The sequence below is a fragment of the Bombus pyrosoma genome, linkage group LG15 (assembly GCF_014825855.1).
Source record: "Bombus pyrosoma isolate SC7728 linkage group LG15, ASM1482585v1, whole genome shotgun sequence".
NCBI lineage: Eukaryota > Metazoa > Arthropoda > Insecta > Hymenoptera > Apidae > Bombus > Bombus pyrosoma.
This window is the reverse complement of record NC_057784.1, coordinates 10,485,985-10,492,552: the sequence shown is the minus strand read 5'-3', so window position 1 is coordinate 10,492,552 and position 6,568 is coordinate 10,485,985.

The following is a 6,568-nucleotide window of genomic DNA, read 5'->3' as shown; positions in this document are numbered from 1 at the left end:
TGTCGGTAGAGCAGTCGTGAAAGTCTCATTCTCAAGGACCGAACAACGAACAAGTTTTCACGGGCTCGTGCACGAGGAACCAAAGTAAACTCGAAGAAACAAAGCCCAATTATTCTCCTGGTTACGTCGTTTCGGTGCGTGCAAAGTATTTTTACAAATTGATATTTATTGCATACCATCTGCAACATACAGCAACAATGTGCAACAAAATGTCGCTTGTTGTTGCTTCAGTGAGAATCTTACGAGCAGTTTATGAGCGTTGTTGCGTGAAACTGGATCCGAGCGAGGACATCTTCCACAGGTCTCTTCTCCTTAATTCGTTGCGACCGACGTGTATCGACGTTTACGCGATTGCACCCACGTGAAAGGTGCCATTCAGTGTAAATCGCGAGCGGACATGTTGGTCTCGTGTAGCCGTAGCAGCATGCTTACGCTCGGGGACAAGCTTAATTCGTGTTCGCGTGTGCACGGCCGTTCGTTCATTCGACTTCATGAATGCAGCCCGCTGGAAAACCGGTGTCTCGTTTCCTTCTTCGTTCCTGCCCCTCCTCGCCGCTTTCTTGATTTCAACCGTGGACCACGATTACACGGACGCGCGAAATTACGCTCATACTCGTTCCATCGAATTCTATGTGTTCGAGTACGTCTGCGTTTGCGTTTGGCCTGTGGAAGTGGACACGTGGGCGGACTAGGTATCCGCGATATTGGTCTGCCGATTCGACGGTATGTATTTCACGAGGTCCTCGCGATAAGTGACCGTGTTCGATGCTGGTAGCCGCATTCGACGAGGCTTTTTCATCTACGAATGTAGAAAACTATAGAAAACTACAGAAAAATATATGTAAGATATGTCAGGCATAGCGCGATCAACCGACAATAAAGTTATTGCCTCTTTCATGATCGTAAAGAAACAGGGCTTCCCGACGTGATACGAGGATACTTTTATCGATCGTAACCTTGCATCGGAGGAGAGTTTAACGATCGTAGCCCGCGAGGGCCTAAATAAATTTGGCGCGTCATGTCACGTCGGTCGGACATGTTTTCTTCTCTCTTCGAAACAAGTCCTTCGTAGGACTTCTTCTGGTTCAATCGGTTCCAACGAACCATCCTCCTGGCACGCACAGCGCCAGAGGTATAATTCAAGCCGCGCGAGCAGAGCGTATCCGTTCGCGCGGCTGACGTTAAGAACGATGAGGTGTTATTTCTTAACGAAACACGCGCGCACGAGCGTATAACGATCGAGTCGAACTCGCGTTTAGTCTCGTGCCTTAGGTCTCGCGTTTGGCAATCGTAATTAGTATCTAAACAGCCGAAGGGATATATTAATGCGACACACGTAGAAACGATACGTTCCGCTGGAGATTACCGCTGCCAGTTGCCTCGTATTTTCGACTGGCTTTTCACGCCTTTTACGTTCCACAAAAAGTATACTTATCTACACAGAGTGCTTCAATGATCGCAGTACGATCGGCGAAATCCACGTGAAAATAAATTGAAAATGTAGAATAAAGCTTTTTCACGTGGAGCTTCGTTTTCTTTGCGTTAAAACTTTTTGTTCTTTACTTTCTTTCTATTTTTGCTTCGACCGTTCGTCGTGGTTCCTTAAGTGGTTCCTTGTTAAGAAAGACCGTTGTGTGTATCTTTTGATCTCACATCCTGGGATGGTTTCGTAATTTCGTATTTAGAGAAGAATTGCGAAAACTTGCCAAACGTTTGGCAAGTCAGAAAAGAGTCAGATCGATGCGAAATTCACGTAGGCTGTTTCCAGGCTTGATTGTTCTTTATATTAGCGTGTTAATATCTTAGTCCGACAGGTTGGAAATTTGATTTATTCGAAGCATTCTTCAAAGTATTAAATCTGGATTTTGACAGTGTTCATGGATATCTATATATTCAAATAAATAGGTCGAAATTAAGTAATGCGAATCGATTAAAAAGAAACTCCAAGTGAAACGTTGCCTTAACGGAACGTTGGTTCTTAACGGGTTAAACGAAAAGTCGCGTGAACGTGGCACGACACGTGAATACATATGTTGAACGAGCACGGTACGAAGCCGAGCGTGTTTCCTCGGTGGTGTTACAGTACCGAGAACGGAGATAATATTTCGGGGCACGAAATTTACAGAAATTTACGACCGGTTCTTTTCTCTCTCCCGACCTCAGCTCTATCTTCCGAAATGAATCTTCGCAGCGTGGCGGGTTGCAACGGTCCGCTGACCTTAAGCTCTCTCATGAAACCGATTCGATGAATTCTGGTGGGGAGAAAACGCCAGAGTAAAGGAGTCTCTATGCTCCTACAGAAAAGATTCCTCGGCGTCTACGATCTTCCCAGGGCAACTACCTGTCGAATGACGTGGCTGAGCCGCATTTTTTCGCTCCCCTTTTCTCGTCATTAACCCCCTCGCACGACGGAATCGACTCCTCCGTCGAGCGAATTCCTTCAAGGAATCCGCACCATTCTACGCAGCCACTGAAATTCCACGACGAGTGGAATCTTTGTCTTTCTTGTTCGCGAGACTTTGCTGCTCGAAAATGGTCCACTGGTTCTCGAGCCGCGGCGTTCGACTTTCACGTACATTAACAGCTTCAAGACGATAAAGAGAAAAAAATAAGGTAGGCAAGTACCTACGCAAGGAGAAATCTTTGGACTGGAGATCCTCTAAGACGTTTATTAGTAGACGGCGGATTTTTTTTTATATATTGCATTTTTATTAGCGATCAGCTAATGTAGCGTATTTTACGGGCCAATATGGTATTTTAAAGAACCGCTATTCCTAAATCTCATAACGAAGACTCCTCCAATAACAAGACCCCCTTATCTTCTCTTCGAGTCTGCTGGCAAATTTCTTTCAAGTCTTTCATCGTTTTGTAATATTTTGCGTAATATATTTCATGGATACAAGCAATAAAACTTAGGTAGAGGCACGCTTTATCCATTAGAAATTCTGACGAACAGTCTACTTTCACATTCTACATTCTGTGCGTTACTGCATCTTCAAATTTTCCATAAATTCGTAAAAATCCGCGATGTAATGATCGACGATAAAGATGCATGAAGAGCAGTTTGAGTTGAAACGAGGCACACTTTCCACTACCATTTAATCGCGGCCATTGAGAGATTCTGGTACCTAGACCCGAATAAAGTACACCGCAACGGTGCCGCAGGAAATTCGTACGTGGGCGAGCAATCTCGTCGCATCGTCTCCTATCGTAACGAACGATTTAACGTTTAACATTGCCCACGCACCCAATTGTACCTAATGCGTCGGTAGAGCTTGAAGTAACGCGAATAATTTCCTCTCATCGGCCCTTCGGCATGCCGTTCGACATCGTGCCAACCATGCTATAAATAGTTTTGACACTTTTGCGTTCGATGTGTAATTACACCTTGTTTTCACTCGAACCTCTCGCTACCGTTACTTTGATTACAATTGACAATTAAACACTTCAATTATTTTAAGTATTAAATAAACTGTATTGAATTATATTCCCAAATGACTATATCGCTAAATATGTAATCCATTTCTAATTACGTACATCAAACATCAGGAAACAATATCGTATTTTTAATTAATTAATTGTAAAACTCTAAGTTTTGTCTGTACGTGTACAACTTCATAAACTTATTTGGTTGCATTTTGTACGAATGACGAATAGAGGAGGTCCCTACAAAAGCAATAGCATTTTTCAAAAAGATCGATGGTTTTTGAATATTCTTTATAAAACTTTGTAAATCCGTGCAATTTTCGTATTTTTCCAAAAAAAAACATTTACATACGAGCGGTTGACGAAAAAACGCGAAACTAAAGAGCGGACCGGTGGACGACGGCTCGGTTATGTACTACGTACGAGCATAAAGGTGTGTATATCGCACCTTTCCACGTAGGCCAGTGTGGCGGATGCGGGTGGGCGGACCGGGATCGAACTTGTGGCGGTGCAACGAAGCCGGAGAGCCCACGCTGAAACGAGCATCGGTAATTAAACGAGCACTTCGCCACGAACCCGTCGTTTTTAACGGTGAATCGGTCTGCCCGACGCGACGCGCGACGATTTGTTCCCTGGTGGCAGAAGTTGCGCCATTTTTGCGCGGATGGTGCATTCGGAATCGACATCCTCGATACTTTATCGCGTCCCATCGAACGTACGACTATAATTAACCGGCTGCAACCACTTACCGCTGCTTTCCTCTCTCTCTCTCCTTCGCACTATTTACCTGTTGTTATTAAGAAGTTACTTTAACCAACTTAAAATTACCTACATTCTCAGTTGTATCTACGTACATATATAGGATCTTTAACTAATTCTATCATCAATTCGAGATTCTTAGATTTGCTGGAACACATGGTAATTCCAAACTTTTCAATTACGAATACGTTTTGTAAAAATTACCTATTACATTTTCAACTTAAAACTCCGTAACTCGAGATTTAGTTTAGAAGTTTTACTATACATCTGCGAGACGATGAGAATATTCAATCGCCCATGGATTTTCGATGAAAACGCACGATGTACGGTACCATGCGTATTCGACGGGCCACCGAAACCATGCTACAGAGTGTGCCACGTCGCGGAGGGTTCTTTTTGCTCGAGGGAGAGCGTACCTTGTGTCGAGATCCGTATAAGGACCGACTTGCACGGTACAACACACCGGGTTCTCAGCCTCCTGCCTTCCAGTACACAGGATCCGCTATACTCCGGTATCGATACCAGCTATCTCATCGCAGGATCATGCGTAGTTAATTTGTCGTAGCTCCCTCTTCGACTACCGGCCTTTTTTCCTTCGATAATGCCTGCTAAGAAGTACCTAAATCAGAGGTAGTTATGGTCAATTATATACCTCACCCTTTCTAAATCTTGGTCTTTTATCGACTTGGCTTCGTCAACGTCAGTTATGTGCGTAGCGTTGCCCTTATATTACGGTAAGAGTATATAAGGTATAGTAATAAGTTACGGTAACGATAGGAAGTAAGTCTTAAGTTAAGTGGGTTTTTATTCGTTAAGGGCAGTTTCATGAATACCCTCGATAAAGTATCGAAAGAGCGTAGAAATATTTTCGCACGTGGATCGTGGAATTGGTATATACATGGTGCTTTATTCTTCTGGTTATATGTTTTCGCTGAAAAAAAGAATAACCTGAAATATCTAAAATATACAACGTGCTTTCATAAGTTCACGTGATTCACAACGAAAGGGTGGTTCACGCAATCAGCATGTATGTCCTAATCCTCTCCCTATATTTTTCCTACAAAATCCAACCTCTTTTCCCCTTATGTGTCATTTGGGTTTAAAGTCTGATCATGTATACAGTGGCTTCTCTCCCATTTTTCCCCGGGAGGGATCGACCATTGCGTGCGACTGGAACCTGTTACATGCGCGCACACGGGAGTCGTAAGACCCGCAAAGCGACACGTAATAATACGGCTGGTAGGCTGAGTGGTGGGCTGCTCGTACTTACGTACGCAATATACGACACATACACGCTCCACGTACGTGGAGGAGCTACTTTAACCTGTTCGTCGTGGCGCACGAGAGATCGGGTCACCCTGGGAGAGGGGCATCGCTCGAAGGAACAAACGCGGCGCGGCGGCGGCGAGAAAGGATCGACGAAGGCTCTCTCGTGATCGCCGACTAGAGCAAAGATAGAGAAGAATTCTGAATGCAACCGAGACGACGATTCGTTTCCTGGAACACCTTCTTTTTATCCTCTTCTCCGCGGCGTCGGCAGGATCACTCCTCGAAACCTCCTCGATTCGACATCAAACGTGTACTATGCAGATATTGTGCATATCGAACAGACGAGAAAGTAGAAAGTGGCGTGGTAGAGGGAGGACGACGATGTAAGATTGAATCCTAGACCAGCTTCACCTGCTTCGTGAATCGAGCTGCGGCGTGTCTGCTTCAAGATTCGTTCTGATTAATCAACTCGCTTGAATTCAAGCTTGGGTTCGTACAGGATACTCGAATCGAGCAACTTGCATTTAAATGAACTGACATCGTGAAATAGATAAGTACTTAAAATGACGTCAAAGGAGATTGTATATATTTACTTGATCGTATATAAGTATAAAATTTGGTCTAACAGAAATTCACGCTTAAATCCGAGTAATTTGATTTCAAGCTGCTTGGTTAAGGTTTCAGGAAATAACTGAAAGAACTTTGAAATTAATACGCTCGCGATCGGATCCTTGATTTTACTTCAGTTCCAGATTTGTTTGAGTATTTGATCCTCGAGTGGTTTTGAATTTTGACCAGGCTGTTACATGACATGTTGGTGGGCGTACGAGCATTGAACGCGTGGAGAACGCGAGTACGCGTCCTTTCAACGCTACTTCCGTTAAACGTCGCGTAGCACCTTCTGGTGGGCGAACGAGAGTATCCGCGGTTGCGTGATCACATATCATCCTTCTCCTTGGACTAGAGCTTCTACTGCTACTACAACCTTTTGCTCTTAGATTTTTTAATAACCGTAACATTTATGTATATCCCTGTTTATAAGTCATTGGGTAGTTGCCGATAGTAGTTTTGTACGTAATGAGAGTATTTTTTAGCGTTATATTTTAGCGTTTTG